This window comes from Coturnix japonica, chromosome 12, assembly GCF_001577835.2.
Source record: "Coturnix japonica isolate 7356 chromosome 12, Coturnix japonica 2.1, whole genome shotgun sequence".
In the NCBI taxonomy this organism is placed as follows: domain Eukaryota; kingdom Metazoa; phylum Chordata; class Aves; order Galliformes; family Phasianidae; genus Coturnix; species Coturnix japonica.
In genome coordinates, this window is record NC_029527.1 from 12,011,428 (window position 1) to 12,035,633 (window position 24,206).

The window sequence follows — 24,206 nt, forward strand, 5'->3', positions numbered from 1 at the left end:
AATTGTTAGAAGTTAATTGAGTTGACACAATTACATGGACAAAACCTCTTTATCTTATTGCAATATTAACACTAGCATGATTTTTCTCCCTTTCTGAGAGGCAATGTCACACTAAGCTGATACCACTGTGATTAGATAAATGTTACTTTTACATGTATACCGCCACAGTGGACTGTGTGTGTACATTCATAATGCTTGGGTTCTCCTTCCCATTAAAAATATCCTTTCACCTTTTAGTTATCATACAGCAAAACATATATATATATATATCCTATTCCTGGGAAACGAACTTCAAAGTATTCAGAAAGTTGGAGTTTATCAGAATGAACAGATCAAAATGGGCTGTGTGGACGGTGTGAGGGAAAACTCTCCCACGCGAAGATGGAAAAAATTCAGACGTATTTTGGTTTCAGTTTGTGATCAGTAAATTCCCTGCAGTTCTGGGTGGTATCAAATTTAAATATTTTTGGCCTCAGTCTTTCTAACACGAATGGCTCTGGTCACAGAAGAAACTTCCTTGAGCTCTTCCATAAGGGGACCTTTCCCAGGGGCTTTGGTGAGAGGACTGTGGCACTGAGGGACATGGTTAGTGGGCATGGTGGTGATGGGGTAATGGTTGTACTTGGCAATCTTAGTGTTTTTTTCCAACCTTAATGATTCTATTTTAATTCCAAAGAACTAGACACCTCTTGTACCTGCATGCAGGACAGTGCTAACAAGTGGCCATTACTGAGCCAAGTGACAACATTTCTTCTTCCTGTCTTGCCTCGTATATTCCTTGCCCATGCATCCAAAATGATGCTGTTCTCAGTGAAAGACAACGAAGCTGATACCAAGTTTCAAAGTCTCTTTATTTTCTTTTTTTTTTTTTATTTCTTCCTTTTTTTTCTTTTCTTTTTCTTTCAGCTATTGTGGCCCTGTAGTTACTGTTTCAACAGGAAAGTGTTTAATCAGCGCAAGGCAAAAGGCAGAGAAACAAACTGGTGGTTTCCAAAAAGAGAAAATATTGGCCCTGATTAGAGAGTTTCTTTCTCAAGGCAGAGCAGACAATACAAAACGTGTGATAACATGCTCAAGATATGCCTAAAATCCCCAGCAGCAGCACTGTGAATGAATGGCACATTTCCTATCGCAGCTCTCACAGTTCAAGGCTGATAAGAAATGTCCTGTGCAGCAGAACGCACTTCAGAAAACCTTGATCTTCTCTAGGGCATAAAATGAAACCAAAAATCCCAAACCTCCACATAAGGGCAATTAGAGGAAGCATTCCCCTCTGATTTTTAGCTTGTAAATTTACTGTTTTATTTTTCATGTTGGGTGATTATATTCTCCAGCTCCTGTAAAGGTAGGAAGACAGGAAGAAAGAGGATATTTCCTGTAAGTTTTGATTCGCAGAAGTGAAATGTTTGCTCTCTGAGTGGGTACAATGTCTTTTTGTGCATTAAAATCTGATTGACACTGGCAAAAGGGACGTATTATGCACATAGCACGCGAAGCCCTTCATATCCTGCTTGATGTGCAAGCCGAAGTCGTTAATCTCATCCATTTCCTATGCTCAGCAGTGTGTGCCAAGATGTTCAGAAATAGCTAGGGATTTGGATGCCTTAGCTATTGAGTGTCCAGCTAAAGAAACTTCTAAAGGTCTTGGTTTTCAGAAAGCTTTGAACAGCCGTCCTCTGAAAATTAGGCTTGTAAAACATCTGTTGGAAAGTGATTGGTCCTTGGAGGCCTTTGTGGTGCAGACATTTGCACACCAGCAGGTTGGAGTTTATTGAGCATCTTAGGATGGACTTCTGTAGTCATACTACCATGAAGGCAGAAGGGTCAAGCTATAGCTATGATCTGCTGGGTCGTGCTGCTGTTGTTTTCATAGGACTTGGGAATGACTGGCATGAGCAAAGGGCAGGTGTTCTCCATGGGATAAAACCTGTGATTTTTAAATGTAAAGTGAGGGAAAAATTGAGTACTTTCAAGTAAAAAAGAAATATCAAATTTGTCCAACTAGAAAATAAAAACACTAGTTCTGTTCCGTTCCTATCCTATCCTATCCTATCCTATCCTATCCTATCCTATCCTATCCTATCCTATCCTATCCTATCCTATCCTATCCTATCCTATCCTATCCNATCCTATCCTATCCTATCCTATCCTATCCTATCCTATCCTATCCTATCCTATCCTATCCTATCCTATCCTATCCTATCCTATCCTATCCCATCCCATCCCATCCCATCCCATCCCATCCCACCCCATCCCACCCCATTCTACCCTGTCCCTGCTCTCCTCTATTCATCACCACAGCAGCTTCTAGGAGCATGGGTTGAATATGTTTCATAGATGAACTCTAAGGTCAAAATACCAGAGAATAAACAATATGAGGAACAGAATCAGCATGTACCAGCTTGTTTTATTGGCACAAAACTGAATAATACCTGAGTAAACATGGCAAAAGCAGCTATTGACAAATTGGCCACTCAAGAGCCTGGTGACCTCTGAAGTGAAGAGCCCTGCTGAAGTCCAACAATGGCAAAGAATATGAGGTACTGCATGTTTGAGTGTGAAGATGTGGGAAGAGATATAAAATTACATCCTGGATGTTGCAATATCCCATAGTTGACACCTCTATTATCTACACTGTGTGTACGTAGAATAGAATTACACACAATCTGGGAAATTAAAAGAGAAAACTTGTTTTCATCCTTTTGCTTCCAAAGCCCTTTTTTGTTCTTTTAAAAGTAGTATAACACAAAATGATAGTAATACAGTCTGCCTTTCAGGACATTTGCAGCGAGTTTGGCAGGCTCAGAAGATAATCTTCACACCTCTGGCTTTAAATAAATCACATTTGTATAGTGATATATAGTTTTTAAAGCAGCCTAGACTGTTTTTCTTCCTTTGAGGAACCCAATGCAATGCCTCTCAGCCATGTCCATGCTGTGGTCACCATGCAAACACATTTCTCAGGTTGGGAGGCGTCTGACCTATTCAGTCTCACTGATCACAGAAAGAGGGTTTACCCATTCTGCATGATTTGAAGTAGCCAGTCTATTAATCCTTTAGAAACCCTATGCAGGGGCAGAGAAAGATTGCTCGTTGCTGCAAATAAGCACTGGTTTTGCTTACAGTGGTATGCACTCTGTAGCAATGATCTCATGTAACACGGAGGCCTTGCATTTTTCCTTTCCATATTCTGTTTCCAGACTTTCCATTGCCCTCCTCCCCTGCAAGCTGTCTCACAGGTAGGGTTACCCACACAGGCTGGAGATTCCCATTGCCTCCTGCCCTTGCAGGGCTCACAGGACACTCAGAGCAATTGCTGCTGCGAGCATTGCACTCCTGCAGTGTCCTCGGTAGGGAGAAGATTAAAGCAGGAGGAGAGGCTCTGCCTTGGCCCGACTGAGCTTTCTGAATGATGATTTCATGACCTCCCAGTGCCAAGAGTGGCCTTGAGATGATCTCCAGAGGTCCCTTCCAGCCCCTGGGTGATTCAATGAGAACAAGTCATGCTCATGCTTTATGCACAACACATGCCACTGATTTTTTTTTCAAGAACACAGCTGAAATCTTTCACTAGTTGGACAGAGGTGTGTGGATAATGCATATTAGCAATACCAATATCTCATCTTTAGGGTAAAAGGCAGATCTCCTTTAAAGCGACTGCTCTAAAGATTTATGAAACACCTGCTGTTACTTCATGCTTGATGTTTGACTACAGCCTGCTCTGAACAGCAATCAATTCTGCTTTTGAACACAATATCTGGTATTTTAAAACACCTTAGTCCGCACAAAATGAAAAAAACCTTTTCCTCTTAAAAGCTGGGATATTTGTTCTCCTGCTGGTCTGAACATGTGGATGTTTCTTTCCATTCTCTCACTCTGGCCAGCTGTGATTCCCCTCTTTGTCTTCAGACATGTCCAGGCCCCACTTGAGCATGAGCAAAACTGGATGGTGATGCCAGCTCTTCTCACACAGCTGCTCTGAGCTGCCACCACACATTTCTGCTGCCTTCCTGTACCATGCATCCCACACCCCCTTTCATGGCTTTGCCGGGGCTGCTAATCTCATTTCTCGCCCTTCTGGGGGGTTAAACCATTTGACCTGTGACCCCCAGCTGGTCCAAAGCCCCCATCAATCCATCTGAACACTTTTGCTGCAATCGGGGCTTTCAAATCACTCTTTACATCGTTCCTAAAAGGAAGAAAAGGAAAAAAAAATAACAAAAAAACACCAAAAAAATTCCCCCAGCCGTGTGCTGTTTTCTGTTGTTCTAGCAGGAACCAAACATCACTCATAAAAACGCAGGCAAGAAAAATAGAGCACGCTGGTTGCCAGAAAAACAAACCGTAACAGAACACAGAGGGGCCTCTCAGAGGGAGGAGGCAAGGAAGAAACACCTGTGATTTCCATCGAAACTCCACTGAGAGCCCCATTCCCCCCGTTCTGCTCCAGTGAAAGCTCTACCCCTGACCCTGGGGCAGGGTCTCCATTGAAGGGTCCCTCCTGGTTGGGCTCCGAGTGTGGGACCGCTGAATCACAGCGCGCAGCTGATGAGCACAGAGCGTGCCTGCCAATGTCCTCATGTCATTGCTATGGTTATCTGAAAGTGCGCTGCAGATGTTTGCCTGCTTGGAGGAAAAAAAATAAAAGAGAGAGAATCAAGAGAGGGAGATGAAAACAAAGCTTTACATTTTTCCCCACGACTGTTCTGCCACAGCTATTATAAAGCTCAGATGGAGGCAGAGTTGTTGTTGGGTTTTGGACCGTGGTGGTCTGCTGTGAATGTAGTTACTGTAGAGTTCTTTGGGCCCCAAAATCTGTAAGGAGTGGGTGACTGAAGTGGTTGGCACACTGTGGACACCAGTTCTTAGGGGTCTCTCAGCACTGAGCCTTCAGGGCTGGGAAGCACAACTGCAGTAGACTGACTCCTTCCGGGTCCTCTTTGGGACCCTTTTGGGCCACTGTGCAGTGCAGATGCGCCCACTGGGTGCTCACAGCTCTAAGCTTTAGGAGACAGCTCATTTACCATAAGGAAAGGAATCCAGACAGATCGGGATATTCTATGTTTGTATGCTGTTGCAAATATGGTCTCTTAGTTGCCTGGTAATGTAATCCCAGCGACTGGGACAACAGTAACGTAGCACGTTTCTGATCACCCTTCTCCAAGTGCTCCTAGATTACAACACACAGACTTGGAGGAGAGATCTGAGACTTAACATGAACCCAAGCATGGAGCTTAAACATTTGTCTGTTTTATGGCTTTACCAGACCTGGTGTTTATAAGAGACGAGAGGATAAATTATGAGAGAGGTACACACTGAGGATGTAACATGGAAGGTGTATCAAACAGGCCCTCAAGGAACTGCTTTGTGTTGCAGTCACTGCAGCACTTCTCCCAGCAAGATAAATGCAACTGAGTGCAACCAAATGCTCTGCAGGCATGCGAGAGGAGTGTCCAGCTCAAGCCCACTGGAACCAAAAGATTTGTCCTTCCATTCACATAAGCGCTATGTTAGAAATGAGGGTACATGACATGCCTTCTGCCCAGTAGCAGCCCAGCAGGCTCAGGGGTCTCATGGCAGGAGGTGATCCCATGGACAGTGGTGAGGAAGCTGTCCCTAACACTGTACAGAAAGAGAAACATCCCAGGGAGAAAGCTCCTTTGTTATTACACGGGCACACAGTGTGCTCAAGAACATTTGGTGAGGCTGGGCTGGCTATATGTCATTTTGAAATACAGATTTTTCTTTGCAAAAGGGGATGAAAAATCATGTTTAGAAAAGCAGAGCCCAATTTGTTTGAATAGAAAATGGTCTCTGGAACACCAGCCCATGCACATAAATGGCTTAAATCAGCAGCACATGCTTTGGTGACCTGTCAGCAGAGCTGCCTGACTTACCTCGTGCATGGCAAAAGAGGGAGCTCCTGCTACAACTACAGGAGAAATGATGCATGAGATAAGACTCTACTGAGTAGAGGCGGACCCAAGGTCTCTGGCACCTGAAGTTTTCCTTGGTGTGCTGAGAGCTCCCTGAGCATGTCCACAAATGAGGAGTTTCCACTGATACAAGTTTATTTCAGTGTTGGAAAACTGTGTAAACAAGTTGCCAATTTATTGAGAAGTTCTTGATTTGGGCTAAGTCTGTCGTAGTTATCAATGTATTGAGGATGCTCACTAGAACTGCTATTACTTCCCTGCCTTCTCCTATCCTTCCCCTCCTTTCCCGTCCATGAAAAACATCAACAAACACCAGCCCAGCTGACAGAGAAAAAGGGCTTCAGGCAAGAGGAGAAATCAGGAAACGTTTTAGAAAGTATTTCAGTAAACATTGGCTAAAACACCGAGGAAGTGGGTTTCTTTGCTTCTTGGAGTAGAGAATGCCTCTTTCATACACTCTGGTAAATTATTTCCCATTTTTTGGTACATTTTCCCCCTTTCAGTAGGAGCTTTGCTTTGCAAATGGGTGCCATGTGTCCGTTGAGGCTCTTTTCCCCTGACAGCTGAAGTGCACACATACACAGTGCCCAGTCCCATTCCAAGCCAGGCACCACTCAGCCTGCAGCCAGGCACTCATCCCATCGCTGGATGAGGTTTGAGCAGATTGAAAATGACCCCAAGGAAATTTATAAATAAGGAAAAATTCTTGAATCGACACCAAAATTTCACACTCCTGCAATATTCTGGATAAATGCTGTTTATAAAAGGGAAAGCTGTGCTGCCTGTGCAGTACTTTTGGACTGTCTGAAGCCTGCAGAGATCTGGTGAGGCCAGAGCTTGTGCTTCTGCTTCTGAGCTAATGTTACCACCAGCTCGTTGTTTCAGCTTGGTTCTCCATCTGAGGAGATCACTGTCCAGAGAGGGATAAAGGGTTCCTTTCTTCTGGGTAACATCTGAAATCACAGCCTGGGCTTTGGTAATGGGATACGGGTGGCTTCAGTTCTTGCAATAAGGGGAATGCTTCTTTTCCTTGTTGTTGTTAATCTTGGGAGTGGAGATCAGTTGCAGTGCAGGTGTCTGATTTTCATTAAAATTGCAAATTGGACTGGATGCTTGATCAGATAACAAAGACATCATTGAAACCATGTGTCTTCCTTCAGCAGCAGAACAGGGGACAAGACAAAGAGTTTCCCAGTGTATGTCCACTTGTGCATATTTACTGCAGAGAGCGAGTCTTAATACTTTGGTCATGGGTGAATAAATAGCTTCTAAGAAATGCCAGCCCTATCAAGCTTGCTGCAGCTTTGGAACAGCTTTTGAGCTGAATACAAGAACTACAGTATTAGCCATTTGGGGAGAGTATAGGATGTTCTCAAAGGAAATCAATTAACTGTAGCATCTCTCTGGTCCCACTTTGGTGGATCTTCTCTTTTTATCAAAGCACTTAAGTGTTTTCTCAGTTTTAAGCATGGGCTTAAGTGCTTTGATGAAAAGGATGAACTTTCACACATGCTGCTGACCACTCCAGAAGTAAGACCATGTGCTTTCTACTATGGGAAAGAGAACAAGTTAGAGAGGTCCAACCATTCCAACCATCTAGAAATCATATGAAAAAGCTCATCTGGGGTAGGAAAGAGTGAGAGCTGACAGCAGTGGCCTGTTTGCGTGGTGTCTGCAAAACTCTGAAAGAAGGTGTGTTGACAACAGAGTACTTTTAATGACTACATCATATTAGAGTGAGCTGGAATGACCTTATCTTGGTCATAGGTGGATTTAGGTGCACCCAAAACATAATGCTTGCCCATTTAGGGGTGAAATAAACTGTTTCTGTTGCAGAGCAGCAGGGATTGCCCATGTTAAAAATGCCTTTTTTGGAGCCTTTTTACCAAATTTGCTCTGTTTTCCAGTAAATGTTGCAGGATGTATTTCTCAGGGAGCTTAAACAGGTCCTAGCTTGGGAGGGAAAACAATGCTGAACTTTTACATAGAGGCAGAAATGAGAAGTTCATTGTGGTATGCATGTACCATGAGGAACTCAGCTGCTAAAGTATAATTTGCTGTCCTGGTGTCCTTGAGAAAAACTCATCCACAGCTGTCTGCACTTACCATCTTATCTGCTGGGCAGCCTGGCTTGCTCTGCAGGAAGAATGTGATCTGGGCCATGCTTGGCCCTGGGAAGAAACTTGGGCAAGGATAGAGCTCTATTACATAGTGCCCAGCACCCAGTGGGCTGCCTGCTGCTAGAGCAGGGCTACGGTCAGCTCTGTGAAATAGCTGAACTTCCTACCCCCAAAATGCTGTGAAAATACTACAAATGAATATGAAACGTTTTGTTTTCCAAGAAATGAGCATCAGTGGAATATCACAGAAATATTTCTTTGGGACTAAGACAATATAGACATACAAACTGATTGCTCTGACAGCTTTCCATGCAACAAGCACCCGTGGTTAATGCTCACTCCCATCCCCCTGTAAGTAGGAGGTAAGAAGATGTTTTCATTCCTCTCTGAGCATCACTTGGGATATCTGTAGAAACACTGAACATCACAGTTCTGAGAAATCTGCCAGGGTTGTTCTCTGAAGTTTGCTTTGGATAAAGAAGGACTCAAAAGGTCACAGATTATCCCAGAACATATCAAAACACGCATTACAAATTTCCATGTTCTTGAACTTGCAGTGAGAGTCAGCCCCATTTGTTCAGTTTTGCTCAAGTTTGAAACTCAAGGGAACTTCTCTCTGCTTGACAGCGTGTCAGCTTTTGCTTTAACTTAGTAGGATTTCCAGCCTCTTCAACATGCAGAAACGGTGTTGGCTTCCTCACTGCCAATCCCCTTACCAGCTCTTAACTTTTTCCATGAGTAAGGTGAAGGCAGCACAACAGTGCTCCTGCTGCCCATGGAATATCAATGGATGGCGGTGCAGAAACAAACCTTGTAGATGACCATTAATTGAGCTGTGCCCACCCCTTGGGGTCAGAAGTGTTGTCAGAAGATCATTTCTAACCACAGAAGAACGGCTGCAAGAGGAGGATGAAGTCATCGTTGGGCTACAGCTGTAAGATCAGTGTAAGCCCTGTGGCCAAAACTATCTAATAAAGGGAAGTGGGCCAGAACTCCAGCACCAGTGACCCAGAGACTGTTTTGGTTGGGTTTTTTTGCTTTTGTTTTTTTTTTTTTTGTATCAGCTTAAACAACCTTGTCTGGCAACTTCGCTCTAAACAAAAGCAGGGATTTGTGGCCATCCTCAATGCTTTCGCCTGTGCTACAGTGGCAGGCCATGTTTCAGAAGGTCAGTAATGGAGAACAGATGTTTAAACGTCTACAGCAAAAAAGCAAATACTGCGAGCATGAAGCCTGTCATGACAAGGAGGGTATCTCTGGATTATAGCAATAAAAAACACACATTATGAAACACAGGGCAAGATAAACTGCTATTTTCTAATTGTTGTGCACAGCTGCTCTCATGGCTATAAAATCACAGCCCTTGTAATAAGCCTGAACCAGAACCTTATTTTAGTATCCTGCACTCCTGGTTCATGCAGGGATAAACTACTGCACAAGAACTGTTGCAGGAGAGAGCTCTGCTGCCAGAAAGACAATACAAGATGAATTATTTGCCCAGCACACTGCTGCCAGGCTCTGAAGAATGATGCTATGTATTCTTTTAATTAAGAAGAGATACTTCCACTGAGTAATAGAGAGACCTACTTTGAAATCTGAGAATTTCCAATATTTCAGAATTAGTTTCCATTCCAAACTGGATTTCTAAAATGTGTCTATTCAGAAAGGTTTTTTTTTGGTAGTGTCAAAACAGAATTCAAGTCAAAATACGGATTTGCTGCAAGACGCCACAGATGGACATTTAGAAATCATTGTCATGAAAAAGAATCCATGTGAATATTTCTTCTCCTTTAAGCATCCATACGCACTCCTGGAGTGCATTACTTGAGGCATGCTTAATTTCTGTACAGAAAACAGCTTCTATTTATTTCCATGTGCCAACAGTAGCAGTGTCTTTGTGTGTTTCTTTTTCTTTCTTCTCGTCAAAGGAATGTGATGTGAAAAATGGTAGTAAGTGATTTCCTAAAGCTGCTTTCATGGGATGCATATAAACGTACAGAACTACAGTGATACGGTGAAAAGAAAGATTGAAATCCTTCTATTTGAAATGATAAAGATCATCTTGTTCTCTTCCAGATTGTTTCCCTGCTATTCTTGGATGAGGAATAAACAGTCTCCGAGTAAATGTTGCATTGAAATCCATCGAGAAAAAAAATTAAACTTTTATATTACTTACTGGGAAAAATGATGATTCTACAAGCTGACATTAAGGGACAGATTTTCAACATTATTCACCCATTGAAAATAGCTCCTATTGTTCCCAAGTTCAAAAGCCTCTCTGCTCATTGCAACTTTGTCTTAAATGAGCAGTTGGGCTCAGACTCTTCAAATGCAGCTGCAAAGCTGTGCGACTTGGCTGTACAGTTACAGCGGTGCTATGCAGGGATTGTGCCCACCACTTGTTAACAAGGAGCTGCCACCCTCACTCCTGGACCTCCATAAATGCACTCAGGATGAAAATCTGATTTGCTGTGAGATCAGGGGAGCATAATCTCATTAGTCACTTGTACCACACCAGCCCAACCTGCCACCTACTTTGCACCCTCACCATTCTGGGGATGCACAGCGAGTTGGGGCTTTGATTAAAGGCTTATTGCACAGACAGCGATCCTGCCAGCTCTGCTGGCATTGTGTGGAGCTGTGCAGGTGTGCTCTGGTTTGTCCCCATATGTGGTGGTCTCTGAAGGACTGCTCACTGATTAACCCCCATCTTGGATCATGGTTATCATAGAATCAGACAATTGTTTGAATTGGAAGGGACCACTAAAGGCCATCTGGTCCAAACCACTGCAATGCACAGGGACACCCACAGCTCCATCAGGTGCTCAGAGCCCATCCAGCCTGACCTTGGATGTCTCCAGGGACGGGACACCCATCACCTCCCTGGGCAACCTGTGCCAGTATTTCACTGCTCTAACTGTAAAAAGCTTTTTCCTTATATCCAGTCTAAATCTCCTCTCTTTGGGTTTGGAATCATTTCCCCTTGTTCTGTCACATCAGACCCTGCTAAAATGCCTGTCTCCTTCTTTCTTATAGCCTCTCTTAGATACTGAAAGGCCACTCTCAGGTCTCCCTGGAGCATTCCCTTCTCCAAGGTCAACCTTTCTCCGTACAGACACATCTCCACCAAATCTCTCCATCTCACTCATCTCAAAGGGCTCTTCCTACCAGTAATGCTATCTAGCATGCCTGCATCTCTGTGCAGAACACTTCCCAAAATATCCCATAGTTTTCACCTGTTTTCCTTCCTGATAGAAGGCAAATCACTCTGATTTGCATTTTCAAAATTAATATTAACGTGTTAGTGATCATACTAATAGTGCATGTACTGATTCTTACTGGAAAAACCTGGGAAAGATCAGGATCCAAATTATGTGACAGGTGTTACAGATAACAGGACCACAGAACTGCAGGACTGTAGGGGTTGGGAGGGACCTCTGGAGATCTCAGTCCAACCTCTCTGCTAATGCAGGTTTCCTACAGTAGGCTGCAGCTCTCTTGGTAACAGCAACAAAAAAGGAGTCAATTCTCCAGGTTTTCCAGGAGTTCATTTACTCACATTCCATTCTGGCATGCGGGACGGAAATGTTTCTTTAATTAAAATTGCTCCTAAGACCCCATTGCAGCAGCACTGAGCTGGGCCACACTGGGCACTGTGTGCACTGTGACCGTACATTGCAGGGTGCATCCTCCCATTTCCATCAGCCTCATGCAGCCCCTTCAGGACAGGTTGTGGATCTCCTTACATAGGTAAGCGAAGAAGAAAACAGGACAGTTTCCAGCATGAATGCACCACCCTGGAGCTGCCAAGGGTGCCTGCAAACAGCCACGGCGCCACGTCTGCACCCCGGCATTCTGCTTTATTTCTTCTCGGCAAAGAGGCTCAAACACTTCCCTGAAATGCAAAATATTTTGGAAGCTAAAGATAGTTCAGGCTGAAAGGCAGACATCTGACTGACCCTGAGCAAAAAAAAAATATGAGTTATGAAGAATTCTTAGTGAAAATAAATCCCCATAGGAATGGAGCTCGTTACTGAAGCAGGCCTGCAGCCACTGCAGCCTCCACCCGTAAACATCCGTCCATTCACTGGAACCCTTCTGGGGATGGGGAGTGCCCACAGTTTCTGCTAATGGCATCAAAACATGCTGCAGATGAAGGAAATTCACAATACTGCCATACGTTGCAATGGACCTGTTTTGTCCTCTAGATTCGGTGATTGCAAACACAACTAATAGAGATTGATGTCTTTCCTTTGAGCTTTGTTGCTGTTGCTTGAGGGGGTAATAGAATCAGGTGGAACTCTAGGAAGATGTAAGACCCATAGCAGAAAATATCCTTCTTTTAAGCACATAAGGTTTTGGGTGTGTGCCATTACCATGTGGGTGCAGCACTGATGGTTGGACAAGATGGTCTCAGTGATGTTTTCCAACCCTTGGTATTCTATGATTACCTTCTTCACCTGCTTCTAATGAAGACTGTGTTGGATTGCAGCTGCTATTAATCACTTACTGATGGTGGTAGGATATTGATGCGTAGCAGAAGTTAACACTGTACTTTCTATGCTGTCCTGATGCTTCACACACACACAAAAAAAAAAAAAAAAAAAGAAGAATTATAGTTGGTTATATAAGTACAGTATCAAATAAATAGATCAGAAGAGGATTGAGAAAAGACACTGGAGATCCAGGAATGTGTTTGTAGAGTGCAAATCCTTTTGTCTACATTTCAGTGGCAAGCTAGATTGGTCTCATGGGTTGAAGCCTCATTCTCCCATGAGATTGCTTCTGGTTTCCCTGCTGTGAGGCTGTCTCCCTTGGACTGAGGGGATCAAAAGCAATGCCCAGTGCTTACAAGCATGCACCCATGGTACTGATGGGGCTATCACAGGCAGACACATCCTTAGTCCTTGGGAACAAAGAACTGATGAAATGATGGAAAAGACTGGCACAGTCAGATCAGAAAATCTTCTCCTACTTGACAGTGCATGATAGCTGCTGTAGTTTTTATTTCCTGGGGCTGAACCAGGACTATTTTGCACCAAGTGGGAGGAAACCCCATTTTGAAATATCACAGTGAGTATTAGCTGTTAGACATGCCATGATAGAAACACCAGATACAGCCACAGCAACCAAGAGGAATATGCCAGAGATTATTTCACTGCCTCAGAAGCTGATGAGCTTATTGGAGGAAGGCACTATTATTAGCTCCAGCAGACACTTGCAGTTTGCATTGCTCAATACACTGTTCATGGGAGATATTTTCCAGTGTGGTTTATCACAGAGCATGAGCTTGATGTGGTTTCCATCCCATGAAGCCACCCTGCATGAGATATACCACAGGCTCCATGGACAACTCCATGCACCTACTCCAACTACTCTGGCTCCATATTTCTGCGCAGAACACAGGAATTTGGGTGAGAGGATTACATTATGCTGCTCTTGTTGGAAGGTGTAGAGAGGAACCTACTATGGAGTTTAATTCCATGGGATGCTGCTTAGGAAGGATGTTGCTCCAGCCTTCACCGACCTGGTAGCTTCCTCATTTTATATAGTGGTGATAAGCAATGAGCCCTACAGCCATACTGCAATCCTGTTTGTGACCTGCATCTCAGAGCAGCCCTGTACAAGGACAAGGCCAGCTGGCAGATACCACAGCAGTGTCCATTGACAAGCTTTGACCGCATTTGATGTCAGAGAGAGATGGATGTAATGGCTCAGCTCAGCTTGAAAGCTAGTGGATGTGAGACCTTTCGCTTTCTCGTTTAGCCAAGGCAGATTCATTTTACTTAATGTGACCAGTGCTGCTGGGTAGGGCAGGGAGGGAAACAAGATCAAAGTTTGCCCGATGCCTTCAAAGCCAACCTACATATCTTCTGATTTGGCTCTTAACTAAAAGCCGTACAGCTACCCTTTGAAAATGCAAAGACCTGAGTGTAAATGTTCCATTATGCATGGGAAAAACCGACAGCCAGCGCTTTTATCAGCAAGAGCGATCGGGGCTGGCCATTAGCCTAACGCAGCACTGAGAGGACAAAAAGTGGTCCCGTTGGCATGATTCAGAAGTGTACAATGAGTTTTCCTCCTCGAGGGGAAGAACTTGGGCAGCTACTGAGCTGCAAATGGTGAATTCAGGCAGTGTAGCAAAGCCTAAGCAGTTTGCATGGCAGTTTGGTATACAAGGGATCTCCACTGACTCTCAATCTCTAGATGTGATATCTTTGGTGAAGAAGTGATTTTAAACCACCAAGGTTTTGGCTCTGAATGTCTTTTCGTCGTGGCTTTCTCTTGGTAGATGGAAAATGCTTCCTTGTCTCCAAGGGGCTTTGAGCAACGCAGCAGTTCTCACCACTGAGGTGCTTGCAGACTGAGGTGATGAGAAACCTATAAAAACAAATCCCACTTGCTCAGAGCTGAAGGAAATGAAATGGGAAACAAATGTTTGCCCCAGATCAGAATGAGTGCAGAGGAATTGCTTGTTCAGTCAGAAAAAAAAAAAAAAAAAAAAAAAAAAAAAAAGAAAAGAAAAAAAAAGAAGCAATTCTGCACATTTCGGTCTCCATTTGGTGTCAAACTGCACAGCTGTGAGTACTCTGGGGTGGAACGACAACCAATCCCTGAGGTTGCTGTTACGAATCCCGCGCCTTCAGAAATACGACAGTTTTAAACAATTTGTTCCTAATTGAAAGAGGTCACATGAGACTGACTTTACGAAGTTTACATAACAAAGAGTAATTCTGTTAAGCAAAATGATTAATTCCTGTCATTGCACATCAAACGACGCAGTTACAAAACAGTATTGTCTATATTCGCGTTGCACTGAAAGCCATTTTTTTTCTCTAGTTTCCCTTCCCATAACGCAACCTTTTGACAGAGCCTTAACTCTTTGGTGTTATTCAGCAGAGGAATTTGTGAATGGGAAGCAAGTAGGCTGCTGCAGATGTGTGAGATGTGTGACACTGGTGTGGTGGCAGGCAAAAGACAACAGCTCTTTAGAGGGGGCCCAGCTTACCCGGGATCCCAGTACACTGAGAAATGCCTGCCCATACAATGCGTTGGTTGTCGCCTTTCCATGGTACAATAAGGCATTGAGGCAGAGTCACAGCCCCAAAATGGCAGATCGTTTCTTTGAAATGCTTCCACGGTGTGCTGCACAGATGTGCTAAGGACTCAGAAATGCCAACAGCTGAGTAATTTCATGCTTGGGCTGTCTGGGAGAACATGAGTACCTTTATGTCCATTAAGCTGCTGGCTTACAAGTGCATGGGGTGAGATGCTGGCTGTGCAGAGGGACTGATAAACTTGCATAGTCCTTACATAATATGCATAGATCTTACACCAAGAGAACCTTTGGACTTGGAGCAGCTCCGTTACTGCTATAGGGCTAGAAGGGAGGCTGTCTACATGCCCATGAGAGTGCAAGGAGGCTGCTACCCTGCACATCAGGATGGGGGAGCTTGGTTGTCCTAGGGACAAAGCTGCGTCTGTGGGTGCTGGAGGACACGTTCACAACTCACTGGACAATGGGATGGTCTCTTCAGCTTGTACATGCCTCTACTGATGAGCATAGGCAGACTGGGAAAGGCTGAGAAGCACTGGGGTGTGCAGAGAATCTTAATTGCAGTTTAGGTTGGTAATAAAGCCCACTGCTGGATTTTAATGCAAAGCCTCCAACACACCATGAAGCTTTGTGACTCTCCTGTTCCCATCTGCTTGCCCCTCTGTTCCCCTTTTTGTCCCCAAGACAATCCCTTTCTTACTTGGCCAATGACAGAGATAGGAACTACTGAGACAGGTGAGAGTATGAGGGAGAGATGACATAAATCTATATTTAATCAGGCTTTAGTTCTTCAGCTCCTGGAATTCCCTGTTTGTTCAAACAGTTTGGGATATGCTTGTGTCTAATCTCCCTTTGCCTAGTCTGTAGAGTAGAACTGACTCACTTTTAAGAACTTTTTCTCTCTCACTTCTTTGATGGAGAGTGCAAATTTTGTACTTCTTTTTTTCCTTCTTATTACAGTCCCTTTCGTTCCCTTTCTCCAGCCTCCTCTTGTGTCTGTCCTTCCCTGCTTGCCTTTCAATTCAAAGCCCTGTTGGAGTTCTTCATTCTCTTCAAGGGCTGAGTCACTGACTTTTGTCAGTGTCCCACCATGGATAGCAGAGGGGAGGGAGAATAGAAAGAAGAAACAGACAGAAATTGCTTCAACACCAGCCAAAATTTGCATAAAAAGGCCCAAATGTTATGGCATCTGAAACAAAATTAAGCACAAGCAATTCCTGCCAAATCTCCCTTGAAATGCTGGAAATCTGGAAGCATTCAGCACGGCTAAATGGCAGCTTTCTAGCCTGGATGCCAGTGGAGTGGTGAGGGCAAGAATCTTGCTTTGCAGGTGGGATGTCCATGTTCTTGATCCAATCCAGGCAGCAGGGCTCTGCACCTCTTCCCTGTTGGGAGGACATTTGCTTTGCAAAGAGGAGATGCCAAAGCTGCTGTTGCAATTTGGTAGACTGATCTCCAACTCAAGTCAGGGCCTGGGCTGATCTGGTGAGCACACGCTGGAGCAGTGCAGAGGGTTTCTATCTGTTTCAGCCCTGGTTGTGCAAACACCAAGCCAGAGACTCCAGCTCTTCTGAGGTCTTCCCAACCTGTGTGCTCAGGTTTCCAGGTAAGCAGTAAAAATTTGTCCCCCGTGCAAATTATCCAGTACATCTTTTTCCCATTTTTCATAGTAATTGATCTTGTATTCAATTACTTAGAAACCTGCCAAGTCTAATTAACATGTCTTGGATGAGGGCAAGCTTTGCCTTACTGAAATCAGACTCCTTTTTATTCTAGAAGAAAGCCCTGGGCTCTCTGTGGAACTCAAAGTCCCAGAACCTTTCTGAAAGTCTTTCAGTCGGGCCATTGCTTTCCCCATTCAATAGTAAAAGATAGAACAAATTCTTGCTGGCTTGCGGCAGGGGGATCCCCTTCACCCAGGTCTTTTCTTTGGGAAACAAAGATTGAGAGTTGCTCCACAATGACTTTTCAGCTAGATTTTGTCCTTGTTTTTTGTTTACCTCCCAGGAGAGGCATTCTTTTCTCCATTGACTATGGGAGTGCTAACCTCATGTCACACCTCCCATGTCAAACACCAGTCCCCTTGACACCTACCTCCTTACAATCATTTTCGGGGCCCCGTGACAAACCCTACAAGGTTCACAGTCAGCTCTGAACGTAGAGAGTAGGTGAAGGTTCATCTCAATGTATGTGCACTAAAATCCACTTTGGCCATAAAAGGGTATCACTTGCAAGTCCCAGGCATTTTCTACACCTCTTGCTATAAATCTAAGCAGTTTAAACTATATGTACTTATTTATTTGTGCCACCAGCTAATCTATTCAGTTGGGAAAGCAGATTTTGTATTGCTTGCCATTTCAGACTTTTTCCCATCTCTTTCATGTGCTAAATCTCAAGATCTGTAATGTTGCAATCCATTTTTCTCCATAAAAGTGTTTAGTAACGATAGATTAGATTGGCCCTTCTGACAGATTAGATAGGTTTTTCGTTTTTGCCTTTGATGAAATTACAAGGAGAGCACGAGGCAAGTAGTAAAAAATGGCCTCGCAGTGAAAGGTTTGACTTCTTATCTTCATAGATTAGCACCCTGCCTCTGCAAACAGCTTCAAGAAAGCTTAATGAGTCTGTGGGGACTGGCTGTTATCAAGAATAGTTGCTCTCTGGGGACTTGAAGGGCAAGGAGCAGCCACTTTGATTTAATGAGTAAAAATATACTGCACTGCCCACTGCAAGGGCTGTATGACATACAGCCATGGGCTCTCTTACTGAGGCACATTGTCTTCCCTCTCTGGGTCTCATCTACATTTATCTCAGAATATTTTGGAAAAGCCCAATGCAGCCAGTGTGATTGGGGCAAGTAAAAGGGATGGCCAGGCAGAAAAGGGACAGTAAGACCTGGTGTCTTGAACAGGGCACAGTTTGGCAAAACAGTGTGATTTCCTCCTAATGAAGACTAAAGACAACACCAGGTCTACCTACACCTCTCCCATGATATGTATTCATGGCAGACCAACGTGGACCATCTCCACCATTCCCTGTGAGTTGGGTGGGATGTTTGGGGAGCTGTGAGATGAATACACTGAGTACATGTGACGATCCACACTCTGTAGCTGTCACCAGCATTCAGAGGATGTTGGGCACCACAAGGGTACTGGGTGGATGGGCAAAGCATAAACCAAAGCTCTTCTTGTCGTCTTCAGTGGAAAACATGTTGGAAGAGCCTTTGATGAAAACTCCTGGAAGAGAGTCTGTGACACATGAAACATGCTGTCAGAGTGACACAAGTCAGCTGTTTATAGGAAAAGAAGGGGTACGTTGAGCTTGTAGAAGCCATGGAGGGTGCAGCACCTACATTTTGGTCACCCACATTCGAAGTCTGGTAGCTGAAATGGATGTGTAGAAGGGCTGAGTGAGGGCAATGGGGACTTGGGTGGAGAAGAAGCTGGAGCAGCTTGTTTAGTCTGGCAAGGACAAAGGGCAAGAGGGTGGTCTCTATAAATATACATTTGCAAGGCAAGGCCCCATATTTATTTATTTTTTAATTAGCTCGTGTTTAAAAATGGGAAACCCGATTTTGTGTTTTGAAAAATAAATGTAGTAGAGATCCCAGCCATTTCCACACCTCAGAATCCTGAAATGGCTCTATGTGATGGAACTTTCTAAGCAGTCCTTTATCAGTTTTATCTCATTTTCCAGAGGTCCACGTTCTCTGGTAGTGGGAGGCAAAGGGTCCTACAGAGGGGACCCTTTATCTGCAGGCTCTGTGGGAATCTGTTTCCAGGTCAAAAGAGGACGATATCCTCCCGTGTGACATTTCTGATCCCCAAATGTGCCCTGTGCTTCCTCCCACAGCAAGAGCATCGCATGGAATATCTCATGGCAGCTCCACCCCAGACTACTGCTTTTATTTTTAATGAACTCAGAATGTTCTCATTTCAACGGGCCTTTGCATTGTGGCTCAGTGCCTCGAGGACTGTCCTGGTCTCAGAACGGCTGCAGGATCGCATCCCTACAGGGCAGAGTCCCGGTTTTCATCTGGCTGTGTGGTGCGGTGCCCTATGGCAGCAGGACCTTCTTTGGGGCCAAGCTGGGCGCAGAGCCGCCAGCACAGCACAGAGCTGCTGGGATGCTGAGAGGGCTCTCACAAAGCACAGCAGGTGACTGCACTGAGCTCAGGAATGCCAGAGTTGCTTTTTTCCCCCCCTTTCTTTCCCTCTTTTTCTTTTTTTTTTTTTTCTTTTTTTTCCTTTCTTTTTGGCCAAAAGAAAGAAAAGATCAGCATGAAGCATTTGTAGATTTCTGAAGCCATCCTCACCCTGCAGCTCCCACACATGGAAAAAGTCTATGGGGTGTCAAAGCAACATCTCTTCCCTGCAGCAAAGCCCTCCCTAGAAATGGAGATCTGGCTCCCTTTGGGCTCTTCTTGCAGAAAAGAACTTCTCCATTTTATTTATCATTTTGGAGGCAGTGCCCCTAATCCACATTTCAGCTTCTTACTTCCCGCAGGATTTGTACCTTCTAAACAAGGCGATTCCCCTGCAATTTTTCAAATGAGCAGTTTATTTTAGGGATAGCACCTCAGCCTCAGGGAACCGCTACCTGTGCAAGTGGCTTTTATTAAGCGTGGAGAGGGATTCCTTGGTTAGGGGTTGGGGGGGTGGTGAAAAGCTTTCTGGAGATGAGAACACAGCCCTAATTTGTACTTCTTCCTTTATTTTACAAAAGGCATGGAAATTGCACAGCGTCCCAAGGATCAGCTCCATCTCCTCCCCTTACTCTGAGTACTGCTTGAATTCTGGGGAAATCACTTGAAATTTCAGAGCCGCCTCCTTGCACAAAGGTTATGTCATTAACATGTATGTTCTTTGGCAGCAGCTCCACGTGATTTTCGAACCAGGAAGGTATTTTTTATCTTGCTTGCATTTGAAAGGTGGAAAAGCTGTTTTTCCATTAGGGCAGATCATCAAGGGAAATACTTCGGGCTGGAAGAAATCAGTCATGGGAGTGTCAGCTCAGCTGTACAGAGCCCCCTAGGAGAGCTCGGAGGAGTTTGCCTCTGTCTGGACTCGGTCTCACACAGCCTCCACTGAGCCCAATGGCTTTTTGGGAAAGAGAGTTCCCAGGGAGCTTCTGTGAGGATTTCTAGTCACCCATTGCAAGGTGAAAGTGGCACAGCTGGGTTTGGTGCAGAGAAAGAGAGACTACATGAGGACTAGCAACTTATGACACGTTCTGACAGTGTAAATAGTGCAGGATGCTTTTGGCAAAAGAAGGTTCTGTTTTGCCCACAACCTGCATTCTGGGCTGGTTCTGCATTGTGCCATGACTGGAAGCATTATGCCATGCAGTCTGGAGCAATCTGGGTGAATTCCATTTCTTTGGCTCAACGTGTACATGGGCTTTATGCTGCAGCAGGAGGATGAGTGGGAAAGAAGGAACCATTTTCACCTGTACAGCTGGATCCAGGAGGGAAATTCCATGCACAGGATGTGTTTAGGTGCAGGGATGTATCAGCAGGGCCCCCCACAGCTCCTTTAGGTCCCTGGTGCAGAGCTCTGGGCTCTGCCTGCTGTGCACTGCTATACACCCCCTGGATGAGTTCATCTTTTGGCCTGAAAATACACACAGTTGTTTTACTGTTTGCTGTGTTCCTGTAACAAACACTCCTGATAATGCCTTGCTGCTGTTTTTCAAAGCCTTTTCTTTTAGGAGTGCTCTCATACATCATGGATGCTTGGTTACAAGAGCTGTTCTTTTAGGGGGAAACAGGATTGCAGAGACACGGTGGGTCTTCGAAACAGCACAGCAAAGCTGGGGACAGAGGCACAAAGGGACATGGCAGTTCTGCCACCCAGATCTCCTTCCTGGGGCTGCAGTGGGAGAGGGCAAGGCAGACCCATGGTGCAAGGGCTGGCTGTGAGGCCCCAGCACTGCTCTGCGACAGAGCATGAGACCCCCGGGGCACTAAGTAGGTGCTGGCTCTACTGCTAACCCCATTTCCAGCCAACACTGACTAAAATAACTCCTCAGTTGATTCTGTTTCTCTCCCTAGAGAAAGGGCACACACAGAAAGGCAAGGTGACAGAGAGGGTCACTACCGGCTGTCCTCTGCTTGGTGGGTGAACCAAAGATGCGTCCCCCATTCCTCACGATGTGCAGGCACTGCCCTCTAGTGCTTCTGCCTTTGGACATCACTGGAAATATTAAAGAAAGAAAAAATGCTGTCACAATGAAAGCAAAGCTCCCATTTGACCCTGGGATGTTACCCCCATAGAGTCACTGGGAGAACTGGGATGTGTGGATGATTGGTGGTCCTCTCCCAGTGGTGTCTCATGTCCACATTGTAGTGTCCAAGGTCCCTGCAAGACTGTGGCATATCTATGCTGGGATGTGCCCACACAGATCTGTGCTGGGTTATGCCCATAAATTCCTCTGCTGGGATATGCCCACACAACCCACCACGCTTTGCTGACACATAAATGGCACTTTGCAACCAACAGGTGGTTTCCTGGAACATGTAGCTGAATTCCTGCTGAAACAAATGCCATTGCAATAAATGCAGAGAAAATTTGAATATGCTCAGAATTAAGAAAATAGCAATGTTGATTTCTATTAGGAACATATTTTGTATTCACCTTCCTTTTCTTTTTTTCCTTTAAGAAATGCTTTTTCTTATCTTGTAAGTGTTAACTTTTTATTGCTTCATTTCTACTTCTCAATCACAACTTGTTCACTGTTAGCTCCCAGTTTGAACCAGTTCTGCTTTCCTAAACAGAACAACACTTTCATCTGGATGCAGGTACATTTAATGGCAAAAAAGAAGAAGAAGAAGAAGAAAAAAAGAGGTAAAAAAAAAACCTCTGGGTTTAAAATAAATTTTTATTGGTACTCTTGGGAAAAGGCAAAAAGCTTTTCTATTAAAATACAATGAAAGAGGAAATTTGATCCATATGATTCAGCACACGGCCTCTTCCTTCTTGTTTCTGGCAGCATCCTCTGAGGATATCTTTTATTTTCATGTCATCTTGGCTGACATCAGCCCCAACCCATGTACCACTCCCATCACACCTGAGCACATCCTTGCTGTTGAAAGTGCCTCCCTTTCCTCAGCAAGGACGATGCTGGATGGGCTGATGGTAACAAGAGGTGTGTTGCTTGAAAAGTGGTGCTCTGAGAAGTGCCTCAGTTCCTCTGAATGAATTCAGTTTCACTTTGGATCAAACTTGTTTTTTGCCCTCTCTAAGTTCCAACTGACTGAACTGCTTCCACTGAGACATCCTTTCCAAATCCAAGATGACTTTAGTTGACACATAAATATCCTGGGATGCCATAATTGTCTATGGATAGTGCTCTGCACTTTCCTGTTGCAATTGGTACTTTGGTACTTCATCCCCAGTGTAGATAGTGCAACATTAACAAAAGAGATTTAAGAGAACCACATTTCTATGTCATCATCTTCCTTATACGGCCAAAAAGTAACTCTTTCTTTTTGGTGTGTTGAAGCTCTTAGTTAAGACTCACTTCTTCTTCATTGATATTTCACTGCTACAGTAAATGATCAATTTCTGCTCCTTGTAGCCAAGGTCAGGTGTGAGAGAATAATAGTCTCCTACCTTAGCTTTGCACACCACGTAGAAATGATTTATTGCATTTCTAAAAGAGGATGCTTGACATTTTGAAAATGCAATGTAGTGCAACAGTAATTAAGCAAAAAGCAGACTGCTGAACAATTGATTGCCACTGTCAGCAAATCCTGATTAACTCAGATGCTTGAAGAACTGTTTCTGCCACCTATGAATTAAAGATTAGTAATTAAATTTATGGGCCATGGCCACTGTCTCTGGATGGTACTTCACTTATAAAGGTCCCAGTGAGGAACAATCAGATGGAAAAAAAATGCAAGTTGTTAACTCAAAGGCTTTCTACTGGGAGACAGAAGGAAGAGCTCCTGAGGACGGAGTCGTGGAGTGATGGAGCCATGCTCAGACTGAGTTCAGCACCTCAGTGTTGTCAAGGCATCACATTTCAGTTCTTATCTTGTGCAGGCTGAGCATCAAGAAGGGCTCAGGGAAATTTTCCAACCTTTAAAGACCCCAGATTCAAGGCTTGGGTGTTTATGGATCCAGGCCATGCTTTGGGCAGGGGTTGCTTCAGTCAGGACTCACTGACCTCAGGGTAAACAAAGGGTCGGTAGGTTTTAATGGGAACTTTTCAGTGAAATGAGACTTTGGGGTTTGTTGAACACATGATTTTTATCCAGATTCAGGAAATCCTTCATTGTGATCCTTGAGGTCCCTTCCAACACAGGTCATTCTGTGATTCTGTGATCATCTGGATTTATTGCGAGCCTATTGAGGTTAGCTCTTCCTATCTGGAAAAGGTTGCAATAACCATGGTTGGCACTGACTCTTGCCCATCTTTGGGGTCCCTCCATCACCCCTCATCGCAGGAATCTGGGACTCTTCACTGATCCTACCTGCTGAGTATCACTGTAAAACAGATTCTGTAAACAATCTATACTCCCATGTATGTTTCAGTGTGCTTCAGGTGCCGAAATGGAGTCAGTTTTTTGGGTAATGCACACCTCAAAAGCCATATTTTGAGTATTGAGACCTGTGAAAACCAAGAGACCTGGACCTCACAGCTGCTCACACAAAATGTCCATTCTGAAGCATCTCACTGCAAAGTGAACTCCATTCCTTTGTGCTCCATGTGAGCACAGCCTTATTCCCATCCAGGGGAGAGCTGCTTCAGAGTGTGTTGGGAATTACACCTCACACTATGAGGACATCAAAACATCCCCATCAGGCAGACTGGGTTGGGCAGGGCCATGTGGCCAGGGCAACATCATTCACGCACACAGCCTGAATGGGATAAATAGGCAGCAATTCATATTTCCGTGAGTTTGCACACATTCACACAGCTGTACTGAAAGGAGAAGAAAGAGTTATTTATGATGTGTTCTGAACTATAAATTATATCAAAGTCAAAGCTCAGGGTAATTGCTGCTGAAGTGGATCCAAAGGTTGGCACTATGATTAAATAGCGCTGCTGCCTTTTAGGGGAAATCTAGTTACAGACAAACAACATGGA